This window comes from Xenopus laevis, chromosome 2S, assembly GCF_017654675.1.
Source record: "Xenopus laevis strain J_2021 chromosome 2S, Xenopus_laevis_v10.1, whole genome shotgun sequence".
In the NCBI taxonomy this organism is placed as follows: domain Eukaryota; kingdom Metazoa; phylum Chordata; class Amphibia; order Anura; family Pipidae; genus Xenopus; species Xenopus laevis.
The window spans coordinates 28,563,882-28,577,227 of NC_054374.1; positions in this window are offsets into that span (position 1 = coordinate 28,563,882).

The following is a 13,346-nucleotide window of genomic DNA, read 5'->3' on the forward strand; positions in this document are numbered from 1 at the left end:
TAAATACGTGCGTATAAGAGATCTTTTGAAAGCAGAAAGGTTGGGAGAAAGTGGAACAGAGTGGGAGAGAATTCCAGAGGAGGGGTGAAGCCCTAGTGAATGTGAGCATGAGAGGATGGAATGAGAGAAGAGTTGAGGAGCAGGTCAGTAGAAGAGAGTAGTAAGTGGTTGGGTGAGTAGCTAGAGATGTAGGGTGGGGCAGAGTTATGAAGTGCTTTGAACGTCAGGGTCATTTGTTTGAATTTTATTCTGAAAGGTAATGGAAGCCAGTGCAGGGATCAGCAGATTGGCATGGCAGAGAAAGAGCAGTTGCTGAGGTGTATAAGCCTGGCGGCAGTGTTCATTATGGACTGGAGAGGTGATAGTCTCTGGCGAGGAAGGCCAATTAATAGAGAGTTACGGTAGTCTAGACATGATATGATGAGAGAGTTGAATAAGAATTTTGGTGGTATCTTGGGTGATAAATGATGGTATTTTGGATATGTTTTAATAAGTGACTGGATTTTGGCGGAATCTAGGATAACTCCAAGACACCGGGTCTGGGGAGACGGGGTGATAGCGGAATTGTTAACTATGATAGATACTTCTGGGATGTTACGGGTGTTAGTTGGAGGAAAGAGAACCATTTCCATTTTAGAGAGGTTTAATATCAGGTAGCGTTACGACATACAAGTAAAGATAGCGGACAGGCAGGAGGAGAGTTAGGAGTTCAGGATTGAGATCAGGAGAGGAAAGATCAGCATAGAGGTGGTAGTGGAAACCATCCAAGTTGATTATTTTGCTGAGGGAGGAAGTATAGAGAGAGAGAGAATAATAAGGGGCCCAAGGAACCCCGACAGTAAGACTTAGGGGAGAAGATGCTACTCCATCATAGGAGACACTGAAGGAATGATTAGTGAGGTAAGAAGAGAACCAGGACAGGGCTGTGTCACGCAGGCCAAGTGAATGGTGGGACTGGAGAAGAAGAGGATAATCCACAGTGTCAAATGCAGCCGAGAGATCACAAAGTATTAGTAGTGAGAAGTGGTTGTTGGCTTTTGCTGTTAAAAGGTCATTAGTTAGTCGGGTTAGGGAAGTCTAAAACCTAAAACCAGATTGTAGGGGGCCCAGATATTGCAGCGGACTCTAGTATAGCTACAGGTATGGAATCCATTTTCCAGAAACCCGTTATCCAGAAAGCTCAGATTTTCTGGAAGGCTGTTTCCCATAGACTCAATTTTATCCAAATGATCCAAATTATTAAAAATTATTTTCTTTTTCTGTGTAATAATAAAACAGTCGCTTGTAACTGATCACAACTAAGATACAATTAATAATTATTGGAGGCAAAACCAGCCTATTGAGTTTATTTAATGTTTACTGTATATGATTTTATAGTGTAGACTTATGATGAGCCAAATCACAGAAATATCAGTTTTCTGGGAAAAACCTCAGGCCCTGGGCAATCAGGATATCAGGTCCGATAGCTGCACTAATATACAGACACAGCAATATCAGAAAAAAATAAGCCAAGGGGCATCTAATGCAACAGAGCAAAACCTGCCAATGAGGGTCAGGCCCTACTGTTGGGGGGCCCAGGAGATATAGAGGGGCCAGTGGGACTAATAAGTAGTTTCGTTGTGTTTATGAAAAATTTATTTTTTTGGGATCCTGGTAACCCCACTGTCCCCTCCTATGACGTAGAAACTGAGATATTCTGAGACAATTTGCAATTGTTTTTAATATTTTTATTATTTGTGGTTTTTGAGTTATTTAGTTTTTTATTAAGCGGCTCTCCAGTTTGTAGTTTAAGCAATCTGGTTACTAGAGTCTGAATTACCCTAGCAACCATGCATTGATTTGAACATGAATAGAAGAGGGACTGGAATATGAATAGGAGAGGGACTGAATAGATAGAAGATAGTGATGTGCGGGCCGACCCGATACCCGCAGGACCCGCGGGTTTACCCGCAGGTCAGGCGGGTTCGGGTTGACCTTGCAGTGCTAGTCTTCAAATGACGTCATCCGACTTCCGGGTTCCAGTTTTATAGTGTCGCGTCTGCTCGCCCCGCCCCTTTTGTGACGTCATCGGCGGGGTGGGTGGGCACTGGTCTATAAAAGGACCCCCGGAAGCGGGAGTGGGCGCGGGTATTAGCAGGGCGGGTTAGGGTCGGTGCGGGTCAGGGAAACCCTGACCCGCACATCACTAATAGAAGAGTAATAAAAAGTAGCAATTACAATAAATGTGTAGCTTTACAGAGCATTTGTTTTTAAATGGGGTCAGTGACCCCCATTTGAAAGCTGGAAAAAGTTAGAAGGCGGAGTTAAATAATTCAAAAACTATAACAAATAAATCATTAAGACCAATTGAAAAGTTGCTTACAATTGGCCATTCTATAATGTACTAAAAGTTTACTTAAAAGTGAACCACCCCTTTAATGTGTAGGGAATGCTTAATCTCTCCCAATCAAAGAGCACAGCGGGGAGGCTGTTTATTCTTAAAAGCAGAAGGAAATAAAGCCAGTGATGCAACTTGAGGAAGTGACTGTATCTGCTGTTTCCTTTATAAACACACAAACAAAAACACTGCCCCCCCTGTCCTGCTCTTTAACTGGAATGGCAATAACCAAACACACAAACAAAAACACGGCAGTGTTTTTGTTTGTGTTTATAGAGATACATAATCCAGATGTGCAACGAATATTTCCTGGGAGGCTGCTCTTTTAGGAGTAGTTGCCCTTTATATAAATGTCTCAGTAGGGTCTCAGTGTGACTATTACTGGTTTTCTATGGGCAGCTGTACAGAGAGATGGAGAGATCCGGCACTGTCACCCCGTAACCTACACAAACTCATGCTGGAGGCTGAAGGTGCACATACAGGGGCAGATTTCAGCTCCTTCAGTCGGCATCTGATCTGCATGTGTATGGGGCAATCCAACGGCCTATCTGACCAATATTGTGCAGATATTGAACAGGTATGAAGTGGCCATACACAGGGAGATCCACTTGTTTGGCGATGTTGCCAAATGAGCGGATGTCTCCCCCATATGGCCACATTGAGGTGGGCGATATCGGGCTGATCCGATCGTGGGCCCTAGGGCCCAATGATCAGATCAGAATGGAGGCAATATGGGCAGTTGAATCGCTGGACCGCATCATGAAAAGATGTGGATGCAATCTGACGGGATTTTTAACCCTCTCTGACTTTCGGCCATATGTCGATCGGGGAAGCCCGTCGGAGGGACCCACACACGGGCCAATAAGCTGCTGATTTGGTCTGTCAGCAGCTTTTATCGGCCCGTGTATGGGGGCCTTAGAAATGGCTGCAGGCTATGACTGCGTCACCCCAACAACCTTTATCCCCTCTGTTGTGATCCAATTACATGGCCAAACATTTGCATCAACCTGATATGATCACCCACCTCAAGGTGGCCATATTGGGGAAAGAGTCGCTCATTTGGTGGCCTTGTCAAACGAAAGGATATTTCAATGTATGGGTGGCTTTAGACTCAGTGGATGAGTAACAATTCAGAATGCCCTTCCAGTCCTCCACCCCAAGGTCCTATAGCTACTGGGAATTGTATAATGGTGGAGATAGGTTAAGGGATTACAATTTTGGGAGAAAAGGAGATTTCAGCATAAGGAGGGGATCTTTACTGTAAGCGCAGTCAGGTTATGGGATTTTCTACCAAGAGAGGGGGAATGAGTGATTCATAGGTGGGGAGGAATGTAGATGGGTGGATTCAAACAAGTCAATCACCTTGACAAGAAACACCCTGTATACAAATCCTTATTGTACATACAGACAATAGAGGGAACCCGGGTGGGCAGCTAGGGGCAGAAGAGCGGCAGTGTTGGGCAGTATTGGGGGTAGGTAGGTTAGCGTGGCTAGTAAGGTTTGGGGAGCGAGGGTACAGTACAGTTGCTGGATGTGTGTGATGCACAGTCAATGTTTTCAGCCGAATACACACACAGAGCTTTTGCTGCCCCCTTGTGGAGCAGTGATATTGTTGTTGGACAGACTGGATAGTGTTCTGTGGGATTCAGAAGGGACCACTGGGTGACATTGGAGCTTAAGGAAAGAGATGATGAGAGCAAACATCCAAAAGTGATTCAGCTGCTTTCATTAGCCAGGACTAAGTGTGGGCACAGTTTAACCCCCACTTCCCCTTCTTTTGAGATTCTTTGTAAAGAAGGCGTCCCACCCATATTATTGAGAGTTCCCCTCATAGGATCTCCTGTTAAAAGCACAGCTGTCTCTTTTTCTTGCCATAGCCACAGCACTGTCACCAACTCCACCACTGGCAGCTCACAAGATCTAGAACAGGGCTGTCCAACTGGCGCCCCCTTTATGTGCAGGGACATATCAGCTCCGATGCCGCCCCCTTGCTCCATGTTTAAAAATCAGTGTCGGAACGGGTTCAAAGGGGGCAGCATCACTAGTGCAATAAGCACAATATCGCTCTCTGCACTAGTGGAGCCGAATTTCCGGGTTAAAATTCAGAAATTCTGCATTTTAATTTACAAGAGAAGGCTTTTTGCCGCCCCTTGTAACTGGCCGCTCGCTGCCATATCTCCCTATGTTCTCTGTGTGTGCCATCCTCTGTCTGCCCTATGCTGTGGGGATGCTGTGTTATCCACAGGGGAAGTAACATATGGATGTAAAGTTATGTTTAAGGTATATTTAAGGGTATGACTTACATTTTTCACATGAGTGTTTTATTTGGTGTGTTAACACCATTAATGTGGACATGGTGTTAAAAGTTTATGAGATAACATGGGCGTGGTTATGACGTGTGTGGTTGAAAAGGGGAAGTGGTCAACACATCGGCCCTCCACCCCGTAGGCCATAAAAATGGTGTCCCTCTGTACCACAGAAGTTGGACAATACTGATCCAGAACATTTCTAACTGCACCTGCTGCCAGAATGGTCAAACCCAGAAAAACCTAAAAGTGTATTTTTGTATATGGTTCGCAAATGGGTGGAGGGTAAAAATAACCCTACCCCAACATTTTTTGTATGTTGGGGTACAAAGTGGTGCCCATAGCAGTGCCCTGATTCTGGGCACAGAAATCTTACAGACACCTAATGTAAATAAACAAACAGGTTCCTTACACAAAGCCCAATGTAAAGCTGAACCTGCCACATTCCGACAACTCTGTGCCCGGCACCAGCTCCACTTATCATAGGTCCAATAAGTCAGAACAGCCGGTTTGTTCACCTTCACTGCAACTGCATCACTTTAGTCATGACATTTTGTGGGGGACTTAATTAAAACTAAGGGGTACAATAATAAAGACCCCAATAATACAAATATTTCTCTGTGACATTTCCCTGCAGTGCAGATCACACTTCTAATGGGGTGAGTGATATTGTAGAATGATTGCTCCCTAATAATGTCACATTGTGTTTAATAAAAGAATTATGCTGTATTTTTGCTGTTAACTGGGGGCACATTATCATTGTCAGCTCTCGAGGCACAGGCTATTGGAATTAGTGGACACTGGTGTCATGAGTCCTGGGAGGTCTATGGTTGAGCAGGGCCAATGGGACTAGATGGCCGCAAGGGGACCCCAGGGGGCAGAAAGAAAGTTTTCATTTATTAGAGACAAGAGGAATTGGGTTTTGGGCCTGAGAGACGAAAAGAGAAACTCCCACGGAACTGACTGTCGAGAGGTTTCAGTGCAAGTTCACTTCCTCTCACTCCTACAGGTAGTGGCCACAGTCACAGGGACATAAGAAAGCATGAAGCTGCGGCCCCCTGATCTGCTGTGGATCTGCACACTTCTGCAACTACTACTACTCTCAGGTAGGGGGGCAACTGCTATGTGTGTGTGTGGGGGGGGGCAGATTTTTACCGGGCCTTCTACATATATCATTATGTTCAAATCACCATCATCCATGTCTGTAATAAGTTTTTATATTGGAAGAATTCCATCTGTGCCCCCCACCGAGTGCTTGGTTCTCTTAAATCCATAAAATCACCATTGCCACCCCAGCTGGAAGGCCTTTCCCTGTATCTACCCCCCTTGTAAAGTTCTTTATGTTCCTTTCAGCCTCCCCTATTGCATTACTGTATTAGTCCCACTGCTGGGAGGCTGTTCCCAGTATCTATTCTTCCTTTCTATGTAGAACTCCCATTCCATCCAGAGTTATTTCCTAGACTTTGAGTATAATTACAGCCTCTCCCAAACTACCGGGCTGTGCAAGCTGCGCATGATTTACCACTGCAGATACAAATTAGCATTCCCGTTGGTAAGTCGTGTGCACATTGCTGTCATTGATATTAATCAGAATTGTATCAGTTGTGGGAAGGAGCAGGTGCAGTTTGGGTACATGAGTAGCTGCAGGGGAGACCTGTGGGGGACACTTGATTCCATGCACCCCATACTTGGCACCTATGAGCATGCAACCCACATCAGGTCAAATTCTGCCATGAAGTAAGGTAAAGACCTTAGATGGCATTTTGGGAAGGGTGGCAAAATGTCACCTGAAGTTGCACGAGGGACACAATGTATTAAGCACACAGTTTTACACTGTTCGGGTACAATGCACAAAGGAAGCTTTGTATTAAGCCTGGTCAGTTACTGGTGGAAAGTACAGGACTTCCTGACACCTCTGCACCCGGCAACCTGTGCTTCACGCCTGCACCTCACACCCACATAGAGACGGGACAGGTGCACTGGTACTAAGCCTGTCTGTAATTAATACAGACAGGCTTATATGAGGTTTTGCACCCACAGTTCATCCAACTTTAGATCAAATACATACTTCCCAACATTTTGGAAATAGAAAGAGGGACAAAAAGATTTGCAGGGGAACCAACACTGTATCACTGTGTGTAGCACAGTATGAGCTGTCTTATCTTGCTGTCCTGATTGTTTTTCCTGTCTCCTGCTCTTTTTTGCCTGTCCTATGTTCTCTGTGTGTGCCATCCTCTGTCTGCCCTATGCTGTGGGGATGCTGTGTTATCCACAGGGGAAGTAACATATGGATGTAAAGGTATGTTTAAGGTATATTTAAGGGTATGACTTACATTTTTCACATGAGTAGTTTTTTGGTGTGTTACCACCATTAATGTGGACATGGTGTTAAAAGTTTATGAGATAACATGGGTGTGGTTTGGACGTTTGTGGTTGAAAAGGGGAAGTGGTCAACACATCGGCCCTCCACCCCGTAGGCCATAAAAATGGTGTCCCTCTGTACCACAGAAGTTGGACAATACTGATCCAGAACATTTCTAACTGCACCTGCTGCCAGAATGGTCAAACCCAGAAAAACCTAAAAGTGTATTTTTGTATATGGTTCGCAAATGGGTGGAGGGTAAAAATAACCCTACCCCAACATTTTTTGTATGTTGGGGTACAAAGTGGTGCCCATAGCAGTGCCCTGATTCTGGGCACAGAAATCTAACAGACACCTAATGTAAATAAACAAACAGGTTCCTTACACAAAGCCCAATGTAAAGCTGAACCTGCCACATTCCGACAACTCTGTGCCCGGCACCAGCTCCACTTATCATAGGTCCAATAAGTCAGAACAGCCGGTTTGTTCACCTTCACTGCAACTGCATCACTTTAACCATGACATTTTGTGGGGGACTTAATTAAAACTAAGGGCTACAATAATAAAGACCCCAATAATACAAATATTTCTCTGTGACATTTCCTTGCAGTGCAGATCACACTTCTAATGGGGTGAGTGATATTGTAGAATGATTGCTCCCTAATAATGTCACATTGTGTTTAATAAAAGAATTACGCTGTATTTTTGCTGTAAACTGGAGGCACATTATCATTGTCAGCTCTCGAGGCACAGGCTCTCGAGGTGGAAAGTACAGGACTTCCTGACACCTCTGCACCCGGCATCCTGTGCCTCACGCCTGCACCTCACACCCATATAGAGACGGGACAGTTGCACTGGTACTAAGCCTGTCTGTAATTAATACAGACAGGCTTATATGAGGTTTTGCACCCACAGTTCATCCAACTTTAGATCAAATTACATACTTCCCAACATTTTGGAAATAGAAAGAGGGACAAAAAGTTTTGCAGGGGAACCAACACTGTATCACTGTGTGTAGCACACTTTTAGAACATTTCTAACTGCACCTGCTGCCAGAATGGTCAAACCCAGATAAACCTAAAAGTGTATTTTTGTATATGGTTCGCAAATGGGTGGAGGGTAAAAATAACCCCACCCCCAACATTTTTTGTATATTGGGGTACAAAGTGGTGCCCATAGCAGTGCCCTGATTCTGGGCACAGAAATCTAACAGACACCTAATGTAAATAAACAAGCAGGTTCCTTACCCAAAGCCCAATGTAAAGCTGAACCTGCCACATTCCGACAACTTTGTGCCCGGCACCAGCTCCACTTATCATAGGTCCAATAAGTCAGAACAGCCGGTTTGTTCACCTTCACTGCAACTGCATCACTTTAGTCATGACATTTTGTGGGGGACTTATTTAAAACTAAGGGGTACAATAATAAAGACCCCAATAATACAAAAATTTCTCTGATGAGGTTTAACTAACACCCCTCTGTGACATTTCCCTGCAGTACAGATCACACACCTAATGGGGTGAGTGATATCATTGTAGAATGATTGCTCCCTAATAATGTCACATTATGTTTAATAAGAGAATTATGCTGTATTTCAGCTGTAAACTGAGGGCACATTAACATTGTCAGCTCTCGAGGCACAGGCTATTGGAATTAGTGGACACTGGTGTCATGAGTCAGAACACAGTGTGAATCCACATGTTCCTGGGAGCGGGAGGTCTAGGGTTGAGCAGGGCCGATGGGACTAGATGGCCGCAAGGGGACCCCAGGGGGCAGAAAGAAAGTTTTTATTTATTAGAGACAAGAGGAATTGGGGTTTGGGCCTGAGAGACGAAAAGAGAAACTCCCACGGAACTGACTGTCGAGAGGATTCAGTGCAAGTTCACTTCCTCTCACTCCTACAGGTAGTGGCCACAGTCACAGGGACATAAGAAAGCATGAAGCTGCGGCCCCCTGATCTGCTGTGGATCTGCACACTTCTGCACACTTCTGCACCTACTCTCAGGTAGGGGGGCAACTGCTATGTGTGTGCGGGGGGGCAGATTTGTACTGGGCCTTCTACATATTATTATGTTCAAATCACCATCATCCATGTCTGTAATAAGTTTTTATATTGGAATAATTCCATCTGTGCCCCCCACCGAGTGCTTGTTTCTCTTAAATCCATAAAATCACCATTGCCACCCCAGCTGGAAGGCCTTTCCCTGTATCTACCCCCCTTGTAAAGTTCTTTCTGTTCCTTTCAGCCTCCCCTATTGCATTACTGTATTAGTCCCACTGCTGGGAGGCTGTTCCCAGTATCTATTCTTCCTTTCGATGTAGAATTCCCAATCAATTCACAGTAATTTCCTAGACTTTGAGTATAATTGCAGCCTCTCCCAAACTACCGGGCTGTGCAAACTGCGCATGATTTACCACTGCAGACACAAATTAGCATTCCTGTTGGTAAGTCGTGTGCAGGCCCGGACTGGCAATCTGTGGGTTCTGGCAAATGCCAGAGGGGCTGCTATAAGGTCCCATAGAAAGTCAGTATTTAGTGGGCTGATGGGGGCTGTTTGGGCCTCTATGTGGGCTGATTGGGCCTCTGTGTACCTGAAATGCCAGGGCTTATTTTAATTCTCAGTCCGGACCTGGTCGTGTGCACATTGCTGTCATTGATATTAATCAGAATTGTGTCAGTTGTGTGATTGAGCAGGTGCAATTCGGGTACATGAGTAGCTGCAGGGGAGACCTGTGGGGGACACTTGATTCCATGCACCCCATACTTGGCGCCTATGAGCATGCAACCCACATAATGTCAAATTCTGCCATGAAGTAAGGTAAAGACCTTAGATGGCATTTTGGGAAGGGTGGTAAAATCTCACCTGAAGTTGCACGACGGACACAATGTATTCAGCACACAGTTTTACCCTGTTCGGGTACAATGCACAAAGGAAGCTTTGTATTAAGCCTGGTCAGTTACTGATGGAAAGTACAGGACTTCCTGACACCTCTGCACCCGGCAACCTGTGCTTCACGCCTGCACCTCACACCCATATAGAGACGGGAAAGGTGCACTGGTACTAGGTGCAATTAATACAGACAGGCTTATATGAGCTTTTGCACCCACAGTTCATCCAACTTAGATCAAATACATAGCTCCCAACATTTTGGAAATAGAAAGAAGGACAAAAAGATTTGCAGTGCGGAGACCACGCCCAATTTGTGGCCACAACCCCTAATTACCATGTTTATTTTACAAATTTGGCAGGTTATGAAAGTTTGAACACATTTCTGTGGTTTTTATGTGTTATTACAGTTTTGCTAATAAAGGTGAATTGCCCTTTAAGCTGCAAGTCACAGTTTCCCCAAGAGATCTGCTTATGTTATTAGTTACAATTGTTTCTTTGCTTATCTTAAATTGTCACAAAAGTATCTAAATGCACCTGCCATGTATTCTGGGCTCTCTGCCAAAAGCCAATTAAGTTAGAAACTTTGTATCTGTTTCTGGCTGTTCAGTGCAGGAGATCAAAGAGAAAGTTGGGACATTTCAGTAACAATTCGGGACTGTGGGTTCAGCAAATCGGCACTGTCCCGTGTAAAACAGCACAGCTGGGAGGTATGAAAATCATATCAATGACAGGCCCATGTTCTAATATTCATAAGGACACTCTGCCCCCTTCCAACCTCATGCAGCCCTCACTCTCAGTTACTGTCAGTTCTCTTTATTTATTCTTTGTTTCTGCTCCTGGGAATGACTTACCTTCTAAAGGGAAATCAGAAAATGTCTCATACAGAGATACAGGATTCTGTGTTTTTGTTAAAATTAGGCTTTGTTATTTTGATTTCCGAAATGTTCAGGGAAAAATCTTGATAAAGGACAATGGGCAGTGCTACTGGGTTTGACCAAGTCAGAAAAAGCTAGTAACTTTTTATTTCAGCTTGGTCAAGAACCTACTAGGGAAAATTCTCTTTTGTACCAGTAATAACTAATAATACTGAACTCATCTCTAGCATTTGTGTGGGTGAGGGGCATTTAGGGAACAGTGATCATAACATGGTCTCCTTTGCTTCTGTTGCAGAAACTCAGTAACTAAAACACTAAATTTCAGTTGTGCAAACTTTGACAGTATAAGGGCATCTCTGCAACATATTAACTGGGAAATGCTTTTCATTGGGTTAAATACAGAACAAAAATGGGACAAGGAGGCCAATAAATCATGCAAAAAAGCTGTGACTCTGTCTGCTCAGGTCCGGTCCATACTCCAAAACATATTCCAGAAGCACTCCGATATAGTGAAAAATATACACGGTGCCTGTTATACACAGTGCTTTTTATACACGGTGCTCATTACACACGGTGCTCGTTATACACGGTGCATGTTATACACGGTGCTTGCTATACACGGTGCTTGTTATACACGGTGCATGTAATACATTGTGCTTTTTATACACGGTGCTCTTTACACACGGTGCATGTTATACACGGTGCATGTAATACATTGTGCTTTTTATACACGGTGCTCGTTACACACGGTGCTCGTTATACACGGTGCATGTTATACACAGGGCTTGTTATACAAGAGGCTTGTTATACATGGTGCATGTTATACATGGTGCATGTTATACACGGTGCATGTTATACACGGTGCATGTTATACACGGTGCTTGCTATACACGGTGCTTGCTATACACGGTGCTCATTATACACGGTGCATGCTATACACGGTGCTTGCTATACACGTTGCTTGTTATACACGGTGCATGTTATACACAGTGCATGTTATACACTGCTTTTTATACACGGTGCATGTTAAGCATGGAGCTTGTTATGCAGCGGAGCTCATGGGCGCCATATTCTTCTCTTCGGTAATCTTCGTGAAGTGAGCGGCGTATTGCTGCATGCGCAATTGGAACAATCTTCCAGTTTGCAACAAATACACATGCGCCGAAAGAGACTGAAATTGCTGAAGGGGAGGGAGAAGACACGAAGATTACCGAAGAGAAGAGCTCACTCTGCAGAATGTGCAGAATTCAGGGGTAAGACTGTGCAGGGGGGAGGCAGGGAGGGGGCCAACGGAGGGGGGCCAATGGGAACTTATCATAATGAGGGGGTTTAGTTCTCCTTTAATGGTCACACTAATTATTTCCAATAATATGACTTTCAACTAGTTCCAGAACCTTTTAAGTTTAAGCCAGGCCCGGGGCAAGCCAGCCAGGCGCCCAAGGCAACCCAGCTGGTCACTTTGCCCCCTTGCCGCACTCACAGACACGTGCGCGTGTGTGTCCGCGCTTGTGTCTGTGAGTGTGCACACACATGATCATGCACATGCGTGCTTGATAGGGGGAGAGAGTGCACTCAGATGAGGAGCACGCAGGAGTGCACTGGGCACTGCCGGTGGGAGAAAAAGGGTCTGGACCAGGGGTAGGCAAATGAAGAGGTATGTGCTTGGTGCCCCCACTTCATTGCGCCCTAGGCACGTGCCTCTTTTGCCTACCCCTAGTTCTGGCCCTTGTTTAACCCCCTTGGAGGTTCACCTTTTATGAAGGGTCCCACTTAGACAATAACAAGGTTAGAAATAAAGGTAAGTATAAATGCATTAGTCATTTACAGACCTGTCAGGAGATTTACAGGCAATAGATCCCATACCTTTATAACTGAATAGTAGAAGACTCAGAGATATCACATACTAGAATGGGGTGTTCAGGTGGGTGTCCGTATCCCACTCCCGAGGCTGAAGCTTTTGGCTGAGGCTTTTTTTGCCACTTAATAATTGAGCCCTATTATGTTTCTTCCTACTTAGATTATGGCTGGGGGTCGCCCTTGCAACCTGGGGGGACAGTGACACGGAAGTGCCCGGAAATAAACCCTGGAGATTCCATAAAGCTCGTTATCTGGAGGAAAGAGAATGGATCCCACACTCTGATCTTCACTTTCTTGAACCAGTCTGCAAACAGCACTGGCTGGAGTGTGTCAAACAATACCAGTACACCGACCCACCCTGTATATAATAACTTTACAGACCCCAGAATATCATTTCTAAGCACAGAGCTGCCGCTGACCCTACAGATCCACAATGCTCAACCTTCTGACTCTGCCAATTACAGCTGCACAGTCACCACTGGCAGAGCAGGGGTTAACGCTACATTTTGGCCAATTCATGTATCAGATGGGAAATCAGGTACAGTGAGTTGAACGCATTTGTTTCTTTGTTGCAAAACTTGTAACTAAAATCTGCAAACATACTGTTTTCTGTATTTGATATTTTTAACTGAAAACATTTATGTGTATAGTACAATGTGCAGTGCTGCATATTAAATA